Source organism: Callorhinus ursinus, unplaced genomic scaffold (genome assembly GCF_003265705.2).
Source record: "Callorhinus ursinus isolate GAN/ISIS: 27379988/994484 unplaced genomic scaffold, GSC_fseal_2.0 scaffold105, whole genome shotgun sequence".
Taxonomy (NCBI): domain Eukaryota; kingdom Metazoa; phylum Chordata; class Mammalia; order Carnivora; family Otariidae; genus Callorhinus; species Callorhinus ursinus.
Window position 1 is genome coordinate 63,532 of NW_027397167.1, and position 26,759 is coordinate 90,290.

The 26,759-nt window shown below is 41.4% G+C and overlaps 1 long non-coding RNA gene across 1 annotated transcript; it reads left to right on the forward strand.

Annotated features, from left to right (window-relative positions):
• Positions 1-181: 181 nt before the first annotated feature.
• LOC141371818 (uncharacterized) lies at positions 182-20,244 on the forward strand. The gene is made up of 3 exons (XR_012377062.1): positions 182-489; positions 10,850-10,975; positions 19,226-20,244. It is a non-coding gene; the product is annotated as an uncharacterized lncRNA (long non-coding RNA).
• The last annotated feature ends 6,515 nt before the right edge of the window (positions 20,245-26,759 follow it).

Here is a 26,759-nt window from a genome sequence, read left to right on the forward strand (position 1 = left end):
CCCTGATCCTTCCTCATTACACAACTTCCTTTGTTCTCCAAAAAGCTCAGACTGAAAGTCCTGTGCCTGTCAGCCGGCACACACCCACCGTTGTACTTTTGTCACACAGATGGTAAAGCACACACACGCATTGAGAGTGAAGTACACTGCTCTCCGAGCTGCAGGCTCACATGTTTAGCTGGGTCCCAGGGGAGAGCGGGTGTTGTGGAGCAGCGAGGACTGCACGTACTGCACAACCAGCAAAGTCTCCAAGGGCAATGGGCATTTCTGGGATGACTTGGAGAGCGCTGCCCAAAGGCATCAGCTTTGGACACTCCCACCTCAGAAGACTTCCTCTGCAGTAAAGAGTTAGCCAACACCTTCTCATGATATGCAGAATATGTAGAATGAGAATTGGAAGTAAAGAAGCCACCAGCTGAATGCAGGTCCCGTGAGAACCGTGTCCCCATGAGTCCTTTCCCTCTGGAGGAGGGAAGTGAATGAACTCTGGTTAGTATACCTTGATGATGCTTTTTCACAGAGCCAGCTCAAACTTACAGTTGGACAGAGATTGAATTATATAAAGAGATTGTAATAATAAAAAAAAGATTAGGCTGTTCTTAAAGATGGTGCTTCCCACTCATGGGCACCAAACCTCTGCTTTCTACCCCAGCTCCGAGTGGGCACCACTGTGACATTGACATTAATGCTGAACCATTCTTGTATTCCTAGAATAAATTCTATGTAGTCATGGTGCAGTATTTTTACAAAATTCTTCTCTGTATACTAATATTTAATATCAGCTTTTCTTCTGTATTCATTAGTGAGGTAGGATATAATTTCCCTTCATTTATCTCTCTCACCAGCCCCACCCCCAGTGTTATTCTCATTCAGTTTGGAATAAAGATTGTGTGGCTGGGGCTTCTGGCAGGCTCAGTTGGTAGAACATGAGACTCTTGACTTCAGGGTCGTGAGTTTGAGCCCTATGTTGGGTGTGGAGACTACTTTAAAAATAAAATCTTAAAAAAAAGATTATGCAGGGACGCCTGGGTGGCTCAGTTGGTTAAGCGACTGCCTTTGGCTCGGGTCATGATCCTGGAGTCCCGGGATCGAGTCCCATGTCAGGCTCCCTGCTCGGCGGGGAGTCTGCTTCTCCCTCTGACCCAATGCTCTCTCTCTCTCTCTCTCTCTCTCATTCTAAAAAAAAAAAAAAAAGATTGTGCAGCTTAGAACTAAGAAAATTTTCCATCTTCTCTGCTAAGAACTTTTTTTATGTGCCACAGAACTGTTGTTTTCCTAGAATTAACTCAGAACCATCTGGACAAGAGCTTCAGGGACAATAGATGCATAACTATTGTAAAAATATATGCTGATAGTGTCTGTTCAGTACATGAATAGACCAGAATAAACAAATCAATTTGGGTCATTTATATTTTCTTGGAAAATTATTAACTTCACCTGTATTTTCATATTTATTGGTTTAAACTCTGTGTGATATCTCATGCTGTTTAAACCTCTATATCTGTTGTTTCTGATATTAATGTGTTCCTTCTTTTTTCTCTCCCTTCTTTCATTCTTTTGAAGTCTTGCTAAAAAGTTTTTTTTATTGTTGTTTTGAAAGAAAAAGCTATTGTTTTCACTGAGCCTATTTCCCTATTTCTTTGATAGCTGTTTTTGTCTTTTAGATTTTTTCTTGTTTTACTTTTGAGGGGGTCATTTTATTATCCTTTTTCTCACAATTTGATTGACATGCCTGTGACCTCATTTATTTTGTAACTCTTGCTTTCTAATAGATACATGTAAGACTAGTCATTGTTCTCTGTGTATTCCCTAGTCCACATCCCATATATAGTTTATTCATAGTTGCTTATTATCGAGTAGTCTGTAATTTTAGTTTTCTTTTCTTTTCTTTTGCAGATTTTATTTATTTGAAAGAGTGGGAGAGGAGGGGAAGGGAGAGGGACAAATAGACTCCCTGCTGAGTGGGAAGCCTGATGCAGGGCTCCATCCCAGAACCCTGAGATCATGACTTGAGCTGAAATTAAAGAGTCTGCTTAACCGAGTGAGCCACCCAGATGCCCCTATTTTTCTGTTTAATGCAAGAATTATTTAGAAGAATACTTTTGATTGCCCACCCCTTTGTTTATAAACTTTCTCTGTGATCTTGTTTTAGATATTACTCTAAATAAGTTACCATATACAATGTATGTAGAACAGTGTCAGGCATAAAATTAGTTAAGTGTTTGGTATTTTCAACATTATTTTTTATATTAACATATAATGTATTATTTGTTTCAGAATATGATCTATTATAAGAAACTAATAAGATTTTTTTCTGCCACAAGATAAAGTCTCCATCTTTTATTTATTTATTTATTTATTTATTTATTTATTTATTATTTATTTGACAGAGAGAGACACAGCGAAAGGAGGGAACACAAGCAGGGGGAGTGAGAGAAGGAGAAGCAGGCTTCCTGCTGAGCAGGGAGCCCGATTCGGGACTCAATCCCAGGACCCTGGGGATGATGACCTGAGCCAAAGGCAGACGCTTAATGACTGAGCCACCCAGGCACCCCAAAGTCTCCATCTTTTAATAGGAGAAATTAAGGTGTCATATTTATTGTGGTTATTGATTTTCTTGGACTTATTCTCCTCTTATTTTATGTTCCTATGAAACATGCTTTCCTCCTGTGTATTTTCTTTAAATTTTTTTATTGTTATATTAATCACCATACATTACATCATTAGTTTGTGATGTAGTGTTCCACGACTCATTGTTTGTGCGTAACACCAAGTGCTCCACGCAGAACGTGCCCTCTTTAATACCCATCACCAGGCTAACCCATCCTCCTAACCCCCTCCCCTCTAGAACCCTCAGTTTGTTTCTCAGAGCCCATCGTCTCTCATGGTTCATCTCTCCCTCTGATTTACCTGCCTTCATTCTTCCCCTCCTGCTATCTTTTTTTTTCTTAACATATATTGCATTATTTGTTTCAGAGGTACAGATCTGTGATTCAACAGTCTTGCACAATTCACAGCGCTCACCATAGCACATACCCTCCCCAATGTCTATCACCCAGCCATCCCATCCCTTACACCCCACCCCCACTCCAGCAACCCTCAGTTTGTTTCCTGAGATTAAGAATTCCTCATATCAGTGAGGTCATATGATACATGTCTTTCTCTGACTGACTTATTTCACTCAGCATAACACCCTCCAGTGCCATCCACGTCGTTGCAAATGGCAAGACCTCATTCCTTTTGATGACTGCATAATATTCCATTGTGTATATATTTACCACAACTGCTTTATCCAGCCGTCGATGGACATCTTGGCACTTCTCACAGTTTGGCTATTGTGGACATTGCTGCTATAAACATCGGGGTGCACGTACCCCTTCAGATCCCTATATTTGTATGTTTGGGGTAAATACCCAGTAGTACAATTGCTGGGTCTTATGGTAGCTCTATTTTCAACTTTTGGAGGAAACTCCATACTGTTTTCCAGAGTGGCTGCACCGGCTTCCATTCCCACCAACAGTGTAGGAGGATTCCCCTTTCTCTACATCCCCACCAACATCTGTTGTTTCCTGACTTGTTAATTTTAGCCATTCTGACTGGTGTGAGGTGGTATCTCATTGAGGTTTTGATTTGGATTTCCCTGATGCCAAGCAATGTTGAGCACTTTTTCATGTGTCTGTTGGCCATTTGGATGTCTTCTTTGGAAAACTGTCTGTTCATGTCTTCTGCCCATTTCTTGATTGGATTATTTGTTCCTTGAGTGTTGAGTTGGATAAGCTCTTTATAGATTTTAGATACTAGCTCTTTATCTTATATGTCATTTGCAAATATCTTCTCCCATTCTGTCGGTTGTCTTTTGGTTTTGTTGACTGTTTCTTTTGCTGTGCACATGGTTTTTATCTTGATGAAATCCCAATAGTTCATTTTTGCCCTTGCTTCCCTTGCCTTTGGCAATGTTTCTAGGAAGAGGTTGCTGCGTCTGAGGTTGAAGAGGTTGCTGCCTGTGTTCTCTTTTAGGATTTTGATGGACTTCTGTCTCACACTTAGGTCTTTCAACCATTTTGAGTCTATTTTTGTGTGTGGTGAAAGGAAATGGTCCAGTTTCATTCTTCTGCTTGTGGCTATCCAATTTTCCCACACCATTTGTTGAAGAGGCTCTCTTTTTTCCATTGGACATTCTTTCCTGCTTTGTCAAAGATTAGTTGACCATAGAGTTGAGGGTCCATTTCTGGGCTCTCTATTCTGTTCCATTGATCTATGGGTCTGTTTTTGTGCCAGTACCATACTGTCTTTTGATGACACCTTTGTAATAGAGCTGGAAGTCCGGAATTGTGATGCCGCCAGCTTTGCTTTTCTTTTTCAACATTCCTCTGGCCATTCAGGGTCTCTTCTGATGCCATACAAATTTTAGGATTATTTGTTCCATTTCTTTGAAAAAAGTGGATGGTATTTTGATGGGAATTGCATTGAATGTGTAGATTGCTCTAGGTAGCATTGACATCTTCACAATATTTGTTCTTCCAATCCATGAACATGGAAAGTTTTTCCATTTCTTTGTGTTTTTCTCAATTTCTTTCATGAGTATTTTATAGTTTCCTGAGTACAGATTCTTTGCCTCCTTGGTTAGATTTATTCCTAGGTATCTTATGGTTTTGGGTGCAATTGTAAATGGGATCGACTCCTTAATTTCTCTCTCTTCTGTCTTGTTGTTGGTGTATAGGAATGCCACTGATTTCTGTGCATTGATTTATATCCTGCCACTTGACTGAATTCCTGTATGAGTTCTAGCAGTTTTGGAGTCTTTTGGGTTTACCACATAAGGTATCATATCATCTGCACACAGTGAGAGTTTGATTTCTTCTTTGCCGATTTGGATGCCTTTGATTTCTTTTTGTTGTCTGATTTCTTCTGTCTTTTTGCTGTGGCTAGGACATCTAATACTATGTTGAATAGCAGTGGTGATAGTGGACATCCCTGCTGCGTTCCTGACCTTAGGGGAAAAGCTCTCAGCTTTTCCCCATTGAGAATGATATTCGCTGTAGGTTTTTCATAGATGGCTTTTATGATATTGAGGTATGTACCCTCTATCCCTATACTCTGAAGAGTTTTGATCAAGAAAGGATGCTGTACTTTGTCAAATGCTTTTTCTGCATCTATGGAGAGGATCATATGATTCTTGTTCTTTCTTTTGTTAATGTATTGTAACACGTTGAATGATTTGCAGATGTTGAACCAACCTTGCAGCCCAGGGATAAATCCCACTTGGTCATGGTGAATAATCCTTTTAATGTACTGTTGGATCCTATTGGCTAGTATTTTGATGAGAATTTTTGCATCCATGTTCATCAAGGGTATTGGTCTGTAATTCTCCTTTCTGATGGGGTCTTTGTCTGGTTTGGGGATCAAGGTAATGGTGGCCTCATAAAATGAGTTTGAAAGTTTTCCTTCCATTTCTATTTTTTGGAACAGTTTCAGGGGCATAGGTATTAATTCTTCTTTAAATGTCTGAAAGAATTCCCCTGGGAAGCCATCTGGCCCTGGGCTTTTGTTTCTTGGGAGATTTTTGATGACTGCTTCAATTTCCTTAGTGGTTATAGGTCTGTTCAGGTTTTCTATTTCTTCCTGATTCAGTTTTGGTGGTTGTTACATCTCTAGGAATCCAGATTATCTAATTTACTGGCATATAGTTGTCATAATATGTTCTTATAATTGTATTTCTTTGGTGTTGGTTGTGATCTTTTTCATTCATGGTTTTGTTGATTTGGGTCATTTCTCTTTTCTTTTTGGTAAGTCTGACCAGGGGTTTATCAATCTTGTTAATTCTTTCAAAGAACCAGCTCCTAGTTTTGTTGATCTGTTCTACAGTTCTTTTGGTTTCTATTTCATTGATTTCTGCTCTGATCTTTATTATTTCTCTTCTCCTGCTGGGTTTAGGCTTTATTTGCTGTTTTTTTCTCTAGCTCCTTTAGGTGTAGGGTTAGGTTGTGTATTTGAGACCTTTCTTGTTTCTTGAGAAAGGCTTGTATTGCTATATACTTTCCTCTTAGGACTTCCTTTGCTGCGTCCCAAAGATTTTGAACAGTTGTGTTTTCATATTCATTGGTTTCCATGAATTTTTTAAATTCTTCTTTAATTTCCTGGTTGACCCATTCATTCTTTAGTAGGATGCTCTTTAGCCTCCATGTATTTGAGTTCTTTTCAACTTTTCTCTTGTGATTGAGTTCTAGTTTCAAAGCATTGTTGTTTGAAAATATGCAGGGAATAATCCCAATCTTTTGGTACTGGTTGAGACCTGATTTGTGACCTAGGATGTGTTCTGTTCTGGAGAATGTTCCATGGGCACTAGAGAAGAATGTGTATTGCGTTGCTTTGGGATGGAATGTTCTGAATATGTCTGTGAAGTCCATTTAGTCCAGTGTTTCATTTAAAGTCTTTATTTCCTTATTGATCTTTTGCTTAGATGATCTGTCCATTTCAGTGAGGGGGGTGTTAAAGCCCCCACTATTACTGTATTGTTGTCAATGTGTTTCTTTGCTTTTGTTATTAATTGCCTTATATAATTGGCTGCTCCCATGTGAGGGCCATAGATACTTACAATTATTAGGTCTTCTTGTTGGATAGACCCTTTAAGTAAGATATAGTGTCCTTCTTCATCTCTTATTACAGTCTTTGGTTTAAGATCTAATTTGTCTGATATAAGGATTGCCACCCCGGTTTCTTTTGGTGTCTATTAGCATGGTAAATGGTTTTCCACCCCCTCCCTTTCTATCTGGGGGTGTCTTTGGGTCTAAAATGAGTCTCTTGCAGACAGCATATGGATGGGTCTTGTTTTTTAATCCAATCTGATAGCCTGTGTCTTTTGATTGGGGCATTTAGCCAATATACATTCAGGGTAACTATTGAAAGATATGAATTCAGTGCCATTGTATTGCCTGTAAGGTGACTGTTATTGTATATTGTCTGTGTTCCTTTCTGGTCTATGCTGCTTTTAGGCTCTCTCTTTGCTTAGAGGACCCCTTTCAATATTTCTTGGAGGGCTGGTTTCATGTTTGCAAATTCCTTTAGTTTTTGTTTGTCCTGGAAACTTTTTATCTCTCCTTCTATTTTCAATGACAGCCTAGGTGGATATAGTATTCTTGGCTACATATTTTTCTCATTTAGTGCCCTCAATATTTCATGCCAGTCCTTTCTGGCCTGCCACGTCTCTATGGATAGGTCTGTTGCCAACTAATATTTCTACCATTGTAGGTTATATATCTCTTCTCCCGAGCTGCTTTCAGGATTTTCTCTTTGTCTCTGAGACTTGTAAGTTTTACTATTAGAAATCGGAGTGTTGACCTATTTTTATTGATTTTGAGAGGGGTTCTCTGTGCCTCCTAGATTTTGATGCCTGTTTCCTTCCCCACATTAGGGAAGTTTTCTGTTATAATTTGCTCCAATATACCTTCTGCCCCTCTCTCTCTTTCTTCTTCTTCAGGGATCCCAATTATTCTACTGTTCTCTCATCTTATGGTATCGCTTATCTCTTGAATTCTGCCCTCGTGATCCATTAGTTGTTTATCTCTCTTTATCTCAGCTTCTTTATTTTCCATCATTTGGTCTTCTATATCACTGATTCTTTCTTCTGCCTCATTTATCCTAGCAGTTAGTGTCCCCATTTTTTATTGCACCTCATTAATAGCCTTTTTGATTTCGACTTGGTTAGATTTTAGGTCTTTTATTTCTTCAGATAGGGTTTCTTTAATAACTTCCATGCTCTTTTCAAGCCCAGCTAATATCTTTAAAATCATGATTCTGAACTCTAGGTCTGACATCGTACTAATATCCATATTGAGTAGGTCCCTGGCAGATGGTACTACTTCTTGTTCTTTTTGTTGAGGTGATTTTTTCCATCTTTTCATTTTGTCCAGAGGAGAATAGATGAATGAGAGATCAAAATGCTAACAGGGTAACAACATCCTCAGAAAATATATTCTAAACAAATCAGAAAAGACCTGAAACCAGGGGAAGAGAAAGGGAAAGAAAGGAAAAAAAAGAGGAAAAAAAAGAAAGATAAAAACAAGCAAAAACAGAACAAAACAAAAAAAAAACAGAATATGATTAAATATGATCAGGCTGGTGCATAGATCAGTGCCACACACTAGATTTTGGGAGTATTTTGGTCTGTTAGAAGAAAGTGCCTCCCAAAATTTTAAAGAAAGAAAGACTTATATATGTACAGAATAAGGGTTGATACGATGAAGGGATGGAATATGACTGTAAAGATGAAAATTGTAAAAAATTTTATAAAAGGAATTGGTAAGAAGTTGTTTGAAAAAAGAAAGAAGAGGATTTGAAAAAAAAAGTTGGGGGGGAGAAAATGTGATCAGGCAGGAGATTAGAACAAAGCCATACACTAGAGATTTAGGGTATATTTTGATCTGTTAGAAGAAACTGTATCTCAAAATGTTAAAGAGAGAACAACTTATATATATATGTCAAAAATAAGGGTAACTACTCTGAAGGGATAAAATATGACTAAAAAATAAAAAATAAAAATAAATTTTTTTTAAAAAAAAGGGATAAGATGTTGGTTGAAAAAGGGAAAAAGAAAAATTCCAAAAAAAAAAAAGTTAAAAAAAAAAACACTTTGAAAGACTAAAGAATCATGGTGAAAAAGCCATGAATTCTTTGTGCAGTATTCCCCTAGCGCTGGAGTTCTGCCGTTCTCATTGATTGGTAAACTTGGTCTTGGCCGGCTGTTCTTGCTGATCTTCTGGGGGAGGGGCCTGTTGCCGTGGTTCCCAAATGTGTTTGCCGGAGGCAGAATTGCCCCGCCCTTGTCAGTCCAGGCTAAGTAATCTGTTCGGGTTTGCTCTGGGAGCTTTTGTTCCCTGCAAGCTTTTCGCACTGCTTTGGAGGGTGAGAGTGAAAATGGCAGCCTCCCAATCTCCGCCCTGGAGGAGCCAAGAACTCGGGGCCACGCTCCTCAGTGTGCCCCCGGAGAAAAGCAGTCAATCACTCCCATCTCCCCGGTTTCTGACCCGGTCTCTGTGCTCACCCGGCCTGTGACCGAGCATTTCTATCTCTGGCACCCAACTCGGTGTGGAGTCTCCAAACCCAGCAGATCCCTGTGGTGCGCTCCCGTGCCACTCGTCCCAGGGGAGGAAGGGGAGTCTCCCCGGCTCTGCCGCTTGTTGGGTCCCTGCTGGAGGAGCAGTGGCCCGACCGATCACAGTTTATGGCAACCCTGAGCCGAGAGCCCGCTCCTTGGCTCCGTCTCTGCAGCCTGCTTCCCCACTCTGATACCCAGGAGCTCTGCCACCCTCAGGCACCCCTGGTCTTTCTGTGACCCCGAGGGTCCTGAGACCATACTGTCCCACGAGGGTTCCACCCGCCGCTTAGCCACTGGAGCGACATCCCTCATTGGAGCCGACTTCTGAAAGTTCTGATTTTGTGCTCCACTGCTCTATCACTTGCCAGAAGTGGCCAATGGAGGCCCCCTCCCCCACCATCTATCCTCCCGAATATCACCTCGGGTTCACTTCTCCGCACATCCTACCCTCCAGAAAGTGGTTGCTTTTCCGTTCAGAGAGTTGTTGCTATTCTTTTCTTCAATCTCCTGTTGAGTTCGTAGGTGTTCAGAATGGTTTGATCCCTATCCAGCTGAATTCTTGAGACCAGACGAAATCCAGGTCTCCTACTCCTCTGCCATCTTGCTCCGCCCCCTTCTTGTGTATTTTCTTTCCTGACTAGGTGGGTCATAGAGTTCTTTCTTCCTGCCCCCTCTAGTGGTTTGGAAGTTCTATAACCTATTTTTATCTATAATTACCCTTAAAAATTTATACATTTATATACATTTTTTTCTCAATGTCTAGAAGTGCTGGTCACTTCTGAATGAGACAAAATATTGAGCTTGCCTTTATCTCTCTTCCCTTCCTTTCTGCTCTTCCTCCCAGGTTTGGTTGCAACCATCTGAAAGTTTTGTTTCAGATGCTCTTACATACAACTGTCCTTCCACTTTAGGAACTATTTTCTAGGAATTACATTAAAAATCACAGGTGCATTAGCAGCAGTCATAAGAACAATCACCACTTTGGGAAATTTTGTTGCTTATCTCTCTTTCTTGAGTTACATGTCTTGTCTGTCTTTCCTTGGATTTATATTGCTTGAAAAATCCTCCAGTATTTTATTTCAATAAATTTTTTTTGGAAATATGATTTCTCTGATTCTCTTCATTTCTGAAGATTTTCTTTTACTTTCTTAATTGGAAGATGATTGTTTAAAAATGTAGGTGTGACCATGGGAGGAAAGAGGATCATAACAGAGTCAAGTGGGAAGAGGAGTAGGAAGGTGCAGGATGGGACAAAAGAGATGATCCTGATCCCTCAGAGCACAGAGAGTCAACCGACAGGAAGTTGTGATGTAAAAACACATAGTGTAGACATGTGAGAGGTAAGTGAAACGGAGTCACTTATGTCAAGGTGTTTTTAAAGAGAGCCAAGAGGCCACTAGAGGTCACTAAGGAGCTGGGCTTTCTGCACATTCTCACCAGATGAATCCATAAAATTTGAACTGGGCTAAACTGCAAATATTCCAAGGACTCTGCCCAAACACCTGCAACTTGCTACAATAAGAGACTTAGCTTAGTGATAGCCTTAGCAACCAATTATATTCAGCCAAGCTTAGTTTTCTGCTGCCAACACCAACCAAAAGTCTTTGGAAACAACCCATAGAAACATTTCATTTTGTCTTTTGAAAACCCTTGACTTTTGTTTGCTAGGAGGACACAATTTGTATTGCTCCCCACATCTGTGCTTCCCAAATTGTAATTCTAAGACCTCAAATAAATGCTTTTGTTTTATTTCAGCTCTTCCTTTTTTCTCATTCAACCAACACAAGGAAGTAACTACAGAAAAATCAAAATCAAAAGCCACAGAGCTCTCCGTCTGGGCAAAATGATTGGGAGGAATAGAAGAAAGAAGGAGAGAAAGAGGTTAGGGGACTGTTTCTTTTTATTAGTGTTTTGTCCAATTTCACTCTTCAAATATGAGCCTGCATTACTTTCATTAGAATAAGTCTTTTTAAATACAAAGAAAAATACAAAGGAGCTTCTTAGTTCCATCCAGATCTGGGCTGTGAGATCAGATTTTATATGTGAGTGACTTAGCTAATGGCCCCAGCTGCATAACTTTGAAGGCTTTGTCTTCACTCCTGATTTACTGATTGGGAATCTATTGGTGAGTCTGACTCCTGATCCAGTGCTCTGAAAAGTAGGTCTGTTGAAGCCAGTAAGGGCAGATTTCTGGACTCTTAAGATTCTGAGTATATTCTAGAAGCTGAATTAGAATCCCTGGCAAACAGAGTCTGGGTTAGAGTCCCAGACTTCCCTGTTCATAAGACAGAAAGCCTGTATTAAAGGCAAGCTTCTTTCTTTGTTAGATACCATTAAGAATATGGCAGCTTTTCAGTCAACTGAAATCCCTCCTTCCCAAACCCTTACTAACTATATGCTTCATCACTATGGTACTCATTCTGTTTACTTCCTTTCCCATTGGCATTACATTACTGTGGGCAATTTGCCATTTCGAGGGTTTCTTTGGGAAACTTAATATCTCCCCAAACCATCTCATCTAAGATGTATCCTCTCCTGTCACCTTTATGCCCCCATCCTTTTACCACCTCCAATCTTCCCTTCAGCTCCCTTAGATCTTTTGATGTCACCCTTCATACCCTTACCTCCTGCATTCTTCTGCTCACCCCTGTGAGCCCCTTCCCATTCTAGCCCCTCAACTCCTTGTAGTCACTCAAACTCCATGCTCCCCCATCAGGGGTCTCAAGGACCGAGGGACACCAAAAGCAACCACTTGACATTGAAAAAAAAAACTAATTGGAGGCAGACTGGCTATTTTACCCACTCATATGGGCTTTGGAGACACCCAAATGTCCAATGTCTTCTCAGTCCCTCAGCCCAGATGTAGTCCACAGCTTCTGTAAGATTAGATATAGGGACAAAGGCAATCTTAAAAGTCGCCTCCCACAAATACAGTGAAGAGTTTTAGCCCCCACATTGAGCCTGTAACCATAACTTCTTCCATCTGGCAGAAACACAATTCTGATAAAAATATAAAGAAGGGCAGAGGAGAGGATCAAGGCTTATACACACTAGTGAGTTTTGTATTCTGTGTTTATGCCTGACTCATGGTTAAATTTTTAGAATGAAAACCATAAAATCTCCACTTGTATCTGTCTGTATGTACAGTATGTGTATGTGATATTTTCCCACCTCCAGATGGTGTTATCAAATTAATTTATAAAATCCCGTAAGGAAACTCTATTCTAATTGGTTTAGATAAAAATAAGTGCTTATATAAATTAAATGTTCCTAAAATTCCTGGGAATATAGAAATATTTTTCAAATTCATTTGATTTGATTAAATCTTTGATAAATAAGATTGTTTTGATATTGTAGGTTTCATTAAAAAACAGCCATGTCTTCCTAATTGTTAGTATTAAATAAAATACAGGCATACATTCTTATTCTACTTGAACTTACTAATCAAATAATTGAATATTATATTTGTTAGATGTGTAAGACTATAAAAATTATAACTTTGATCTTAATCAAATCAAGTCATTCTTTTTTTTTAAAGATTTTATTTACTTATTTTAGATAGAGACAATGAGAGAGAGAGAGGCAGCATGAGAGGGAGAGGGTCAGAGGGAGAATCAGACTCCCCGCTGAGCAGGGAGCCCGACTCAGGACTCAGTCCTGAGATTCCAGGATCATGACCTGAGCCGAAGGCAGTCGCCCAACCAACTGAGTCACCCAGGCACCCAATCAAATAAAGTCATTCTAACAAACTTTATTTCAATAATAATTGTTTTATATGTCTACTTAAAAGAAGTTTCCAAAATCTTTTTTTTATTATTATTGAAATATAATTGACATATAATGTTATATTAGTTTCAGGTGTACAACATAGTGACTCGACAATTCTATACACTGCATTTAGCATAATAACTTCTAGGTCTATCCATGTTGTCACAAATGGCAAGATTGCATTCTTTTTTTATGGCTAAGTAATATTCCTGTGTGTGCGTGTGTGTGTGTGTGTGTGTGTGTGTGTGTGTGTGTGACATCTTCTTTATTCATCTATTGATGGACATTTAGGTTGCTTCCATATCTTGGCTGTTGTAAATAATGCTGTGATGAACATAGGGGTACATATATCTTTTTGAATTAGTGTTTTCATTTTCTTTGGGTAAATACCCAGTAGTGGAATTATTGAATCATATATAGTTCTATTTTTAATTTTGGGAGGAACTTCTATACTGTTTTCCACAGTAGCTGCACCAATTTATATTCCCACCAACAGTGCACAAGGGTTTCTTCTCCTCCACATCCTCACCAACACTCGCTACTTCTTGTCTAGCCATTCTGACTCATGTAAGGTAATACTACATTGTGATTATGATTTGTATTTCCCTGATTATGTGATGTTGAGCATCTTTTCTTTTTAAAGGTTTTATTTATTTGACAGAGAGAGAGAGAGAGACAGAGTGAGAGAAGGAACACAAGCAGGGGAGTGGGAGAGGGAGAAGCAGGCTTCCCGTGGAGCAGGGAGCCTGATGTGGGGCTCGATCCCAGGACCCTGGGATCATGACCTGAGCCGAAGGCAGACACTTAACAACTGAGCTACCCAGGCACCCCAACGTTGAGCATCTTTTCATGTGTCTGTTGGCCATCTGTACCTCTTCTTTGGAAAAATGTCTATTCAGGTCCTCTGCCGATTTTATAATCAGGTTATTTGTTTGTTTTTTGGTGTGGAGTTGTATAAGTTCTTTATTTGTTTTGGGTATCACCCCTCATCAGATATATGCCTTGCAAATATTTTCTTCCATTCAGTAGGTTACTTTTGTGTTTTGCTGATGGTTTCCTTCACTGTACAAAAGCTTTTTATTTTGATGTAGTCCCAATAGGCTGTTTTTGCATATGTTTCCCTTGCTTAAAGAGACATCTAGAAAAGTATTGCTAAGGTTGATGTCCAAGAAATTACTGCCTATGTTTTCTTTTAGGAGTTTTATGGTTTCAGGTCTCATATTTAGGTCTTTAATCCGTTTTTGAATTTATTTTTGTGAATCATGTAAGAAAGTGACCCAGTTTTTTAAAAAAGAAAAGAGAGTGGTTTTATCCTTTTGTATATAACTGTCCAGTTTTCCCAAAACACACATGAAAAGATGCTCAACATCACTTTTCATCAGGGAGATGCAAATCAAAACTTGATTTGTTGTTGTATATTCTTGCCTCCTTTATTGTAGATTAATTGGCCATATAAGCATGGATTTACTTTTGGGATCTCAATTCTGTTCTATTGGTCTATACATATATTTTATGCCAGTACTATAATGTTTTGATTACTGTAGCTTTGTAGTATATCTTGAAATCTGGGATTGTGATAATCTCTAGTTTTGTTCTTCTTTCTCAAGATTTCTCAGGCTATGTCTCAATAAACATATAGGCACTGAAATTTAAAATACAATACCACTTACAACTGCTCAAGAAAAGAGAAATATTGTGCTATAAATCTCCCCAAACATGTACAGGACTTATCTTCTATATACAATGCACATAACTGAATTGTTATTGGCATTCTTGAAATACCAATATTATACTGATGGAGAACATTTTGGTGTTTGCCAGTTGTCAGGGATGTGAGGGTCAGGGAAGGAGGTGGTTGTAGCTATAAAAGGGTAACAGGAGGAATCCCTGTGATTATAGAACTCTTCTGTGCTTTGTATCAATGTTAACAAGCCAGCCATGATACTGTACTATAGCTTTGCAAGATGTTACCATTGGGTTGATATTGCTGTATTATTTTTTACAACTACATGTGAATCCCCAAATACCTCAAAATAAAACGATTGTTTAATACAAATTTTAAAAATACATACACATGTAAACACTCATGTTCCCACCTTTAGTTCTTTCATCACCTTGAGGGTCTTGAGAAAGCCTGGGGATCGCAGCAACATGCTGTTTCAGAAACTAGTCTCAGTGCACTTCACAGATATGGGATGGGAGCCTTGACCTTGGCTGCAAGTTTATTCTCACACTTTTTACAGGATGTTGTGATGGATTGCACTTGGGGTATGAAAGAAAGAAAGGAGTTCATGTTTGGTACCTGAGCAACTGGTTCAACAGTGGGAGTGCTGTTTACTGAAGACTAGGGTAAAACAAATAGGCAAATATCTAACATGATTTCATGTGTTGATATGTGCTAAAGAGACACTAAAGCAGAGTCCCAGGCTGGATTGTGGCAGAGCAGCTTTGGGGAGGTGATTTAGATAAGATGTCCATATGGGTAAAGAGATATGAGTAGGTGCCCTATGCAAAAGAGGTTTCCATGGGGAAAAAAATTGGAAAATCGTTAAATAAAATTACAGTTACTGCAGGATTCTCAGACTCATGACTAGTCTAATGGCATCATGAATCTGAAAGGGGGTACAAGGCCACACTCCTGTGGTTGTATGTCCCTTCTGGGAACAGGAAGGCTGGTGTAGTTTGAAGAATGTTGTTGTGAGGTAGGAAGACTGCAGGGACTCCATTTTTAGAAAGGCTCACTCTCTGCTGTTTCTCTACTAGACCCTATTTACTCATGTTCTGTATTTCACCTTGCATCTGAATTAAACCAAAGAAGCTATTCCTACTCCAAAGGGAAAGCAAGAAAGTTAAACCATTCTCTGAGTTCATCCTAGGCCCCCAAACACCTGATAACATCCGAGAACTGGATCCCAAACATGATCCCAGACACTAGCTTTGAACAAACCTCAGCTGACAACGGCATCAATACCCACTACCTTCTATGATTTATAAAATAACACCTGTTGTTAACCTGTCATTTGCCCTTGATCAGAACCTACCCTGGATTCCTGAATGAACACGTACTCTGGACCTCTTTCCAATATAAACTCCTAGCCCCAAGCAACAGAGAGACTTACTCTCTTTTCCTTTCCAAGTCTCCCAAACAATCCACCTGATATACTCTATCATTTACGCTATTTAATAAACTCTGCTTTCACTTCCTCCTGGTTTGAGTTTGACGTCTCTCCTGAGCAAAGCCAAGGACACTCTTCGCTGGTCCTGTGTGTCCCCCTCTGGGTCCTACGTCAGTTGTTCTAAGGTCCTTGCACCAGGGGCACGAGACTCTGCTCTGGGAACCCCTGTGGCCCCTCAAGCCATTCACCATCTCTAGGTGTCTCTCCTGCTGCAGAGATGTGACCCCATCTGCCAGCCAGAACCCTGAGCCTGATAAAGGAAATTTTCAAGTTTTAATATTTGTAGTCCCTGCTCCTGGTCTCCCAAGGAAGCTAACACTTTTACCAAGGTCAGAATGTCTTCATCAAACTTCAAAGTATGGGCTCTTTTTCTGCCCTGAGCACACATTGTACATCTGCTTTGTTAACCAATGACCTAAAAGAAACATTTCAACTAAAGGTAAGAGTAAAAATCTCCCTATGTTCTGTTCCCGTATCGCCAAAGCCTGCAACCTCAAACCTACTAAAAGCAAAAGATAAAGTTTATATTTTTCAGAACTGTCTTTCATCATGATGATTTGTAACTCTTGATGTAACAAAAAAACATATATAACCCAGGATTAAACATTCCCTCTCTGGAGCACTCTCTTCTTTGTGTATCCTGAGCAGCTGTCCTCACTTGCACTTGTGATCACATAAAACTCTCTTCCTTTCTTTTTAGAAATTCTAAAAGGTTTGTTCTTTTTGCATCTACAAGAGCACCCTTGCTGTGGATTTGAAAAGGACTGTGAGAGCAGAGACCCAGAGGCCTACCTGGAGGGTGAAGGTGCAGAGTCTGTGTATCCACCAAATACTTTCATTTCTGTCTTCCTCTTTCCAAAAGGTGATTGAGGCTTTTCTCATTTAACACACCCTCTGAAGCCCTTGAACTTAGGAAAGGCCTTCATCTTCATCATTCCCTGCTCAGAGTTGAACTGTGTGTGCAGCCTCCCTTAGCTGAAGGTCAGGGATTGCTGTGACAAGGTTCCTTCCCCTAACCACACCTTCCCTCAGCTGCTTTTTAACTTTTAATTTGGATTGTTTGAATATATAGAAAGGAAAATATAATGAACCCCGATATTCCTATCCATCACTATCTTCAAAAATCACCAATTCCAGGTGTGCTTGGGAAGCTCAGTAGGTTAAGCGTCTGCCTTCGGCTCAGGTCATGATCCTGGAGTCCTGGGATCGAGTCCCACATTGACTCCCCCTGCTTGTGCGCTCTCTCTCTCTCCCTCTTAAATGAATAAATAAAAAATATATACTTTTTTAAATCACCAATTCCTGGTCATCTCCTGTCATCTAAATGCTCATCTATCCCCTCAACCCTCGACATAATTTTGAAGCAAATTTCAGACATTATTTCACCCACAAATATTTCAGTGTATATCTCTAAAAGTACCACCTTTTAGAGGTGCCTGCGTGGCTCAATCATTGGGCTTCTGCCTTTGGCTCAGGTCATGATCCCAGGGTCCTGGGATCGAGCCCCACATCAGGCTCCCTGCTCAGTGGGAGCCCTGCTGCTCCCTCTCCCACTCCACCTGCTTGTGCTCCCTCTCTCACTGTGTCTCTCGTGTCAAATAAATAAATAAAATCTTAAAAAAAATAAAAGTATCACCTTTTAGAGATATTATGTGATAGTAGCCATAGCTTATCTCTTTAAAAAAGTAATAATGCCTATTTTCTATCATCAAATATCCAGTTATTATTCTCATTTCCCCCACTTTCTTCCACAGACAATATATAGATATATTTGGTCTGTATGTTTAATGGGCATGCAAATAAATTCCAAATTTATAATAAATTATAATTAGTTGCTACATCTCTTAAGTATCTTGTAATCTGTTAGTTCTCTCTCCTTTTATTTTTCCTTGCAATTTTTTGTGGAAGAAAATGAAATATTTCTGGTAGTCTGGATGTTGCTGGCTGTACATTGCCGTATGTCACTGGCCTGATCGCTTTTAACATGTTTCTCTGTCCCTGTATTTCCTGAAAATTGGTAACTGGATCTAGAGGCTTGATAAGATTCAGGGTTTTTCTGTTTGGTTGGTCGTTCTTTGTTGTTTTATCTTGTCTTTTTGTTTTTGTTTGCTCTACATCCATCCATTTTTTAGCAGTGGCAAGGACATCCTGTTAGCTAGGATGCAATGGGGGGTTACTCAGATCAGAAGACTATCTGCACAGGGGAGGAGGGAGAAGGGACAGAAACAGAGAAAGAATGTCTCTGTTTTGCAGAACAAGTAGCTCCCACCAAGGAGACATATGGCCAGGAGTTCTAACGGATACACCCTTGCATGAGCCAGTTTGGAGCTGAGGACCTGTGCAGAAGACCCCTTTAGCTCATAATACTAAGATCTCCTATGGGCAGGGTTTTCTGCTATTTATTGAACATACAGTGTATGCGCTAGCATGTTGACATGCTAAGTTTGCACAGGTGAACCAAAGTGCCTAACAAAATATTTAGAAGTTCCCTATTGTATCAAGCACTCTGTCCCTGCCCCCTAGCACAGTGAATAAAATTTTCCTGCACTAACCCCAAAGGGAAACAGTGCTTTCAGAACTATTTCCCTGTCTCCTTACTTGTTGCAAGTAATAAAAAAGTTTTTTTTCTCAAACCAAGAGACTTGGGCTGGTCCACTGGCTGATATCCTGCACAGTGTACACTTTTTGTTCAGTGACAATCCTAACCTCATCCTTACCGCACTGATTATCAGGGAAGCGTTTATAAAAGAAACTTCTGGTTAAGTATTTGGTTATACTCATGTACAGGATAAATGCTTGACTTTTTCTCCATTTATTTACCATTCTTCTAAATAATGACGTGGTTCCCTAGCACCAAATGAGGTTTTAGGTATTTTTTTTAGTGCCATTATGAGGTGGTAGATTTAAACATACTAGATGTGTTTCAGTCCATTGCACTTATAATTCTCGCTGAAGCTCAAATCAGTTCGCCCAAAGGGAGCTGCTTCAGGCTGACCCTAATTCCTCTTGCCTGCAGCAGGGATGTCAGGCTCGCTCTCTCCCCAATCAGTCATTACTCCTGGAGACCCCTAGTTCCTTTGTGTGCAAAATGGGATTTATATAGTCATTCTTATCTACAAACCTTTCACTTCTACACCCCTATTTACGATACCATTCCTAACAGTATGACAGCCACCCTCCATTTTAGGTTCAACTCTAAGACATCCTAAACTAGACCTTGGACCAGGAATCATAAGCTCTCTGGGTCAAAGGGCAGCAGGTCGGCCAGAACCAGCGACATGCGGTCCGCCCATCCTCCTAGAGCGGCATCGGAACTGCGCTGGCGGGCCTCGTGAGCACTGCTCCGCAGCATCCCCTCTGCCTTGGTTCCGCGTGCGCAAAACGGGAGTCAGGGGATCGCGGGTCGTCTGAGGCGCCGGCAAGGGCCGCCGGGCTGCGGAGGAAAGGCGCGGGCACACGTCTCCCAGGGCGCCTGCACGCTCTGACTGTTGACGATCGGCGCGCAGTACTGGAGGAGGCCGACGCACCTAACCCTAACGCGGGGCAGCGGGGAAGTGGCGGGAGCCTGGCCGGAAAGCTGCCTCTGCCCCGCCCTCCCTGCGTCTCTCTGGTTCGGATCCGCTAAGTCGCACCTGCCCCGGAAGCCCCGTGGGGCGACCTTTTCGGAGAAAGCTTTCCACGTGGCAGAGTAGAATTTTGACTTATTTTACCCTCTGGAAAGTTGAGGAGTTGTTTAAATGGGGGAGGGAAGTAAAAGGTGGAAGAGATTATTGCATTTCGCCTTCTTTGTGTGGTCTTTCCAGCCTCTGAGGGGGACCGGCAGGTGCCGCCTCTAAATATGGCACCTTGGCATGAGCATTATTTGGAGCTAAAGTTAGCTGAGAATCACCAGGTGGAGAGAGAATTCTCCGCCCTGCCCCTGTGCACCTAGGAGTAGGGAATAAATTTCCTTGCGTGACGGTGTGCTTTTGTATCAGGAAGAATGACTCTTACCGGAGACCAAATAGGCACCCCAGAGAAGTCTGCATAAGCAAGCTTGCCTAAATGTCCCTTACCTTTCACCCGTTCCTCCATGTAGTTCCTAGTTATGTCCCTTGAAACCGAAAACCTCTTTCCTTTAAGAAAGTTACATAAGCTCCTGGGTCTAACTTCGTGCAATTTCGCTTCTTTTCCGTGTACTCCCCTGTGTGCAAAATTTGAATAAAATTTTATGCCGTTTTTCTCCTGTTTGTCTGTCTTTTGTGAGTTAACTTCACATGCTACCAGCCGCTAAATCTAACAGCACAGAGGAAAAGGTTTTTTCTCCTTGACACGTGTGATGCATAGTTACCTATTCAAAGTGAGTCATAAATTCCTTTTAAGCTCACAGGCCAAATCCATCCCTGAGAATGCTAGAGAGTGCTCTAGTATCTGCAAAGTCTCGGGTTGTGTTTCCATGGGAAACCTCAGTCTGTTCTCCCAACACTTTATATTTCTGTAGCTTTCACATTCCTCCTACATTTTTATCTTTGCATCAATGGAGAATCAGCCTTGCTCCATGTATTAGAGTTCTCCAGAGAGACAAAAACAATAGGGGAAAGAGACAGGCTCATGCGATTATGGAGGCCAGGAAGTCCCAAAATCTGCAGCACCAGTCAGCACCCTTAAGATCCAGAAAAAGCCACCATTTCAGTTCCAATCCAAAGGTATGGAAAAAGGCCAGTGTCCTAGTTTGAAGGCCACCAGGCAGGAAGAATTCTCTCTTACTTGCAGAAGGATCAGCCTTTTTGTTCAATTTAGGCCTTCAACTGATTGGATGAAATCAGGAAGGGTAATCTGCTTTACTCAGTCTACCAATTCAAATGTGAATTTCATCCAGAAACACCCTCACAGACATGTGAGTAATGTTTGACCAAATATCTGGGCATCCTGTGGCCTAGTCAAGTTGACACAAAATTAACCATCACACCCCATCACCAGTTGCCTTTAGATCTTCCTGTGTGCTGCTTTATGCTTACAGGAAGTCAGGAGGAGCTCTAGGCATCATATGGACCTTGAAGCAGGAATAGGAGGGAACATGTAGTATCAGCCAGCTCTCTTCTGTGCTGGTTTTCTTTTTTTTTCTTTTGTTTTTGTTTTAAGAAAAACCATTCCTGAGGTCCACAGCAGACTTGCTCTCACACCCCAATGGCCCCAAATGGTCACCTGGCCTTTGGTTGCAAAAAGGTGGGGTGGGGGGTGGGAAACTGAGTATCAGGAAGAGGAGAATAAGAATCATTGTATTTGGTCATTTTATACTAATCATGATTGGCTTGGGAGTATTGCTACCCTTTATAATCTGGGGGCCCCATTAGCTGAGAAGGGAGATGGAACGGCTAAAAGAGGGGGTGGGGCATATACAACAGTATCAGACATAGTTCACAAACAGAAATCCCAATCTAGCCCTGCTTCTCTGAGACTGCATTCTTAGCATCTTTAGGGTTTGGGATGTTTATAAACTCAATCACATTTGTATAGACATTTTCTTGGCTTATTTCTAAAGCTTGATTCTCTTTATTATGTTTGAACTTCGATAGTTTCATTCCCAGATGGCAGCCTTCTTTCTCCTGTTTCTGTGTCTCTTGGGGCTGGAGGAGGGTGTCCTGCTGTAGATCCTTTGTTTGGTCGAATTGAAACTTCTCAAAGTGGAAAATGGGGGTACTGGCACTGACCATCTGTCTTGGTGGCTCTGTGGATCTGCCCAGATCCTGGGGCAAACCACTCATTTCCAGAACAGGTCCCTCCCTGTTGCAATCAGAAGACTCCCACCTTACCCTCCCACGCTGGTCCTGGCAAATGGCCTGGATGTGCTCACAGGTGATGCGTGAGCCAGCTCTCTCCCCCTACCATCCCATCTTCTGACCCAGTGCCCCACGCTGTGCCTTGTCTTAGACTGGACCAGGGGCCATTTCTGCGGGATGCAGATGAGATGTTGCTGCTTTCATGATTCAGATCTTTTATGGTGCCCCACACCTGAAGAATGAAGTCCCAGGACCTAAAGTTCAGAATTTCTAACAAAAGATGGAGTCCAACTGCAATTCTTCCTGCCACCTCCCCCATAGTCTGTCTGATCTATCACCAAGTCCTGTATGCAGAGCTCTGCCTTCAAAACACACACACACACACACGTACACACACACCTGGTTTACCTCACCCTGGGCATGATCACTGCCAGGCCTACTGTAGTTGCCATGCCCTCAAGGATAGCTGTTGTTAACTTTCTCTCTTGGAGAACCTTTACATTCCACCTCTCCCAATTCCCATGCTACCACTTTATTGTTGCACTCAGTACTGTATATTGTAATAACTTATATGTCGAAACCCTAGAATACTTGGAATTTGTGGTCTGGGTTAGTTTTAGGACTGCTGCACTAAATAATGCTACTTAAACATGAGACTAGCTAACACATCAATGCCTATAGCAGACCCTCTTCTAAATAAGAATTTTTTTAAAAGATTCATTCATTCATTCATTCATTCAAGACAGAGAGAGAGAGAGGAAGCGAGCAGGGGAGGGACTGAGGGAGAGAGAGAATCTCCAGCAGACTCGCCACTGACCGTGACACCTGACAAGGCTTAGTCTCATGGCCTTGTGAACACAAGGTTTATTTGTTACTCATGTAAAGTTCTGTGCAGACCAGACTGTCCTTCTCCATCTTGCAGCCATAAAATCTGGAACATGTGATCTTCAGTGTTGTCACTGTAGGGGGACAGAAAGCTGGAAGATCCTCTGGGATATTTTTAAGGGACAGGCCTAGAAGTGCCTTATATCCCTGAGGCCCACGTCTCTTGGGCCGGAACCAAGTCATAAAGCTCCCTTCTAACTGCAAAGGCAGCTGGGAGGTAGAGGAGCTTGTGGATATTTGGTGAACACTAATAATCTTGCCACGGTCAGGGAATCTCAAAAAGGCAGAAAGAGAGAGGCCCTACAGCCACACTGAACTCTTGCACCCTGAACTGGCATCATCCAACCAGGTGGTCAGGAGGCCTCATCCATTACATGGGATGGTGACACTTACATTCAGATACCCAGGAATCTTTCATAGTCTCAAGACTATGACCTGAGCCAAAACCAAGAGTCCAATGCTTAACCAACTGAGCCACCCAGGCACCCCTCTACATAGTAATTTATATGATGAAATAAAGTATTTCAAATCAATAGGGGATACAAAAATGCAGCAATCAGCCCTTCGAAAGGGAGAGTTTCACATTCTAAAATGAATTCTAGGAAGACTGTTGTGGTTTTGAAATATGTTCACAAGTTCTTTTACATTCTTCCTTTCAAGCAATGGAGCTTAATTCCCTTCTCCTTGAGGGTGGGCTGGGCTTAGTGATTTGCTTCTAACAAAGAGCATAGTGCAACTTCAGAAACTAGAGCATAAAAAGCACTTATGGCTTCTGCCTTGCTCTTTCTCTGATCATGGGCTGCCATTCCAGGGGGACACTCTAGCAGGCCCATGGAGAGACCCAGGGTGAGGAGGTGAGGCTGCCTGCAAAGAGCCATGTGAGGAGCCATCTTGGAAGCAGATTCTCCACGCCCAGGTGCACCTCAGAGGGGATGCAGCCCCAGTCAACATCTTGACGACCATCTCATGAGATAACTTGAGTCAGAACCACTTGGTTAAGATGCTTTCAAATCCTGACCCAAAGAAACTGTGAGTTAACAAATGTTTTTGGTTTTAAGCTACCAAGTAGTCCATTCCACAGCAACACACAGCTAATACAAAGAACAAACAGCAAAATATAAATGAAAATATAATATAAGTGGGCCTTGGAGGGAAAGAACCCTCCAAAGTTTAATGAAAGATTCCTGTGTATCTGAATGTAAGTGTCACCATCCCATGTAATGGATGAGGCCTCCTGACCACCTGGTTGGATGATGCCAGTTCAGGGTGCAAGAGTTCAGTGTGGCTGTAGGGCCTCTCTCTTTCTGCCTTTTTGAGATTCCCTGACCGTGGCAAGATTATTAGTGTTCACCAAATATCCACAAGCTCCTCTACCTCCCAGCTGCCTTTGCAGTTAGAAGGGAGCTTTATGACTTGGTTCCGGCCCAAGAGACGTGGGCCTCAGGGATATAAGGCACTTCTAGGCCTGTCCCTTAAAAATATCCCAGAGGATCTTCCAGCTTTCTGTCCCCCTACAGTGACAACACTGAAGATCACATGTTCCAGATTTTATGGCTGCAAGATGGAGAAGGACAGTCTGGTCTGCACAGAACTTTACATGAGTAACAAATAAACCTTGTGTTCAGCCACTGAGTTAGAGGGTTTATTTGTTACTGCCACTTAGTCTAGCCCATCCTGATGAAACCATTGCCTCTTTCTAGTACCTGTCATAAGTAGTACATGTAGTACCTCTAGTACTAGTACTTTCTAGAGTTTTTCTCTGGGTCACTGGGGTATTCCATATATTCCCCAGGTTGTACGTGTGTCTACACTGCTGTCCGCTCCAGCTTAATTACAGTTCTTTGTATAGACAGATTATCACCAGAGTTGTAGGGACCATGGTGCCCATCATGCAGGTACAAATATGGACCTAAAGCTTGACCATGATTGTCTATAGCCCAGCCAAGACCAGGCTATCATGTTTCATAAGACTCAATACCTATAGACCCTGGGCACTCTTAAGGGCCCCTACAGGGCACCCCTGCTAGCTCCTGGCCTGCTCCCCTACATGCTTCAATGGACTCCGAAAGAGCTAGATCCAAGGAGAAGAAGGAGTCAAACTATGACCCAGCATAAAGTCTCTCTTCCAAGTCCTTGGGTCCTATCTCTTCCGCAGTGGATAAAGGGGGATGATCCACTCCCTTCAAGACCCAGTGTCTGTAGGAATGTGACCACAGCAACAATGATAGTTAATACTGATATAATGCTTATTATATGGTAGGCCTTGTTGTAAGTGCTTTACATATACTAATTTCATTTTCACAACAACCCTATAGAGTAGGTATTATTCCTACCTATTATCCTCATGTGGAAGCTGAGACCCAGGGAAGTGAAGTACCAGTGTAGGATTACACAGCTACCTAGCCCCATAAGAAACCCAGAACCCAAATGGAAAGAGCCAAGATGTCCACTGACAGATGAAATGGATAAAGTGGTATATATACATATATACACATATACATACACAATGGAATATTACTCAGCCATCAAAAAGAATGAAATCTTGCCATTTGCAACAACATGGATGGAACTAGAAGGTATTATGCTAAGTGAAATAAGTCAGAGTAAGACAAATACCGTATGATTTCACTCATATGTGGAATTTAAGAAACAAAACAGGTGAACATGGGGGAAGGGAAGGAAAAATAAAATAAGATGAAAATAGAGATGGAGACAAGCCATAAGAGACACTGAACTCTAGGAAACAGACCACAGGTTGCTGGAGGGTGGTGGGTGGGGGGAAGGATTAAGTGGGTGATGGGCATTAAGAAGAGCACGTGATGGAATGAGCACTGGGTGTTACATGCAACTGATGAATCACTAAATTCTATCTCTGAAACTAATAATATAGTATATGTTAGCTAAATTGAATTTAAATAAAGAATTAAAAAAAATAAGAAACCCAGAGCCCAACACTAACTCAAGACAAATGTGTTAGAGCAGGATGTCATTTTCCAAGAGCTCACCCTCCGAATTAGGGGAATGAAGTACAATTCCTCTGATTTTCAACTTCTCCAAAGCCTTATATAACTGTGAGTTGGCCCATGTATACAACAGAAAGTTCGATTCTGCCTCTTTTTAAAAAACATTTCCTTCCTCCTGCCAAGTGGCATCTCCATGACCTCTTGGTATTGGTGCCCTGTGGTCTGTGAGTGACAAATGGAGAAGAATGGCATCTCCAAGAGGAGACCAGGCAGCTGGGCTTGGACCAGCAGGTGCCAAAGATGTTCTTAGGACAGAGCATTTGAAAGATGTTAAAGATTGATTGATTGATTGATTGATTTGAGAGAGAAAGAGAGAAGGGGGATGGGGCACAGGGAGAAGGAGAGAATCTCAAGGAAATTCTGCGCTGAGTGTGGAGCCTGATGTGGGGCTGGATCTCACAACCCTGAAATCATGACCTGAACCGAAATCGACTCCGACACTTAACCGACTGAGCCACCCAGGTGTCCCCGAAAGATGTTAAAGATCCCGGCGTCAAAACTGCCCAGCTGTGTGTCCTTGGGCAATTGCTTACCTTCTCTGTTTCCTCACCTGTAGAATAGGATTATATAGACAGTACCTTCATCATAGGGTTGTTAAGAAGTAGTTTATCCATATATGCAGACCACTTAGAACAGAACCTGGCTCAAAATAAGCACCCAAAAGTGCTCACTATTGTTAATTATCATTGTAGATGCAGTTTCAGTCAGGACTTCTGCAAAAAAGACACATCCCCTTTTGCACAGGGCCCACAAATGAGAATGGTAGTTGGGCTGCTATTCCTTCTAGATCTTTTTCCAGGGATTGTGAGTAATCCTTAAGAACCACTGATAATTCAAGTAACTCCAGGTTCATTCCTATCTCTCTGGCAGCTCAACGGTGTACCTGCCACACACGGATTTTACACATCCCTTTAAATCTTCCATATGTGAAAGGAACTCACTGACATTAGAAACATTAACGGCAAATTCAAAAGGTGAATTTCTTTGATAACAGAATGTGTTCTTATGACAGACAAAAAGACTATACTTGATCTAAGAAGGGAAGGTGGTCCCT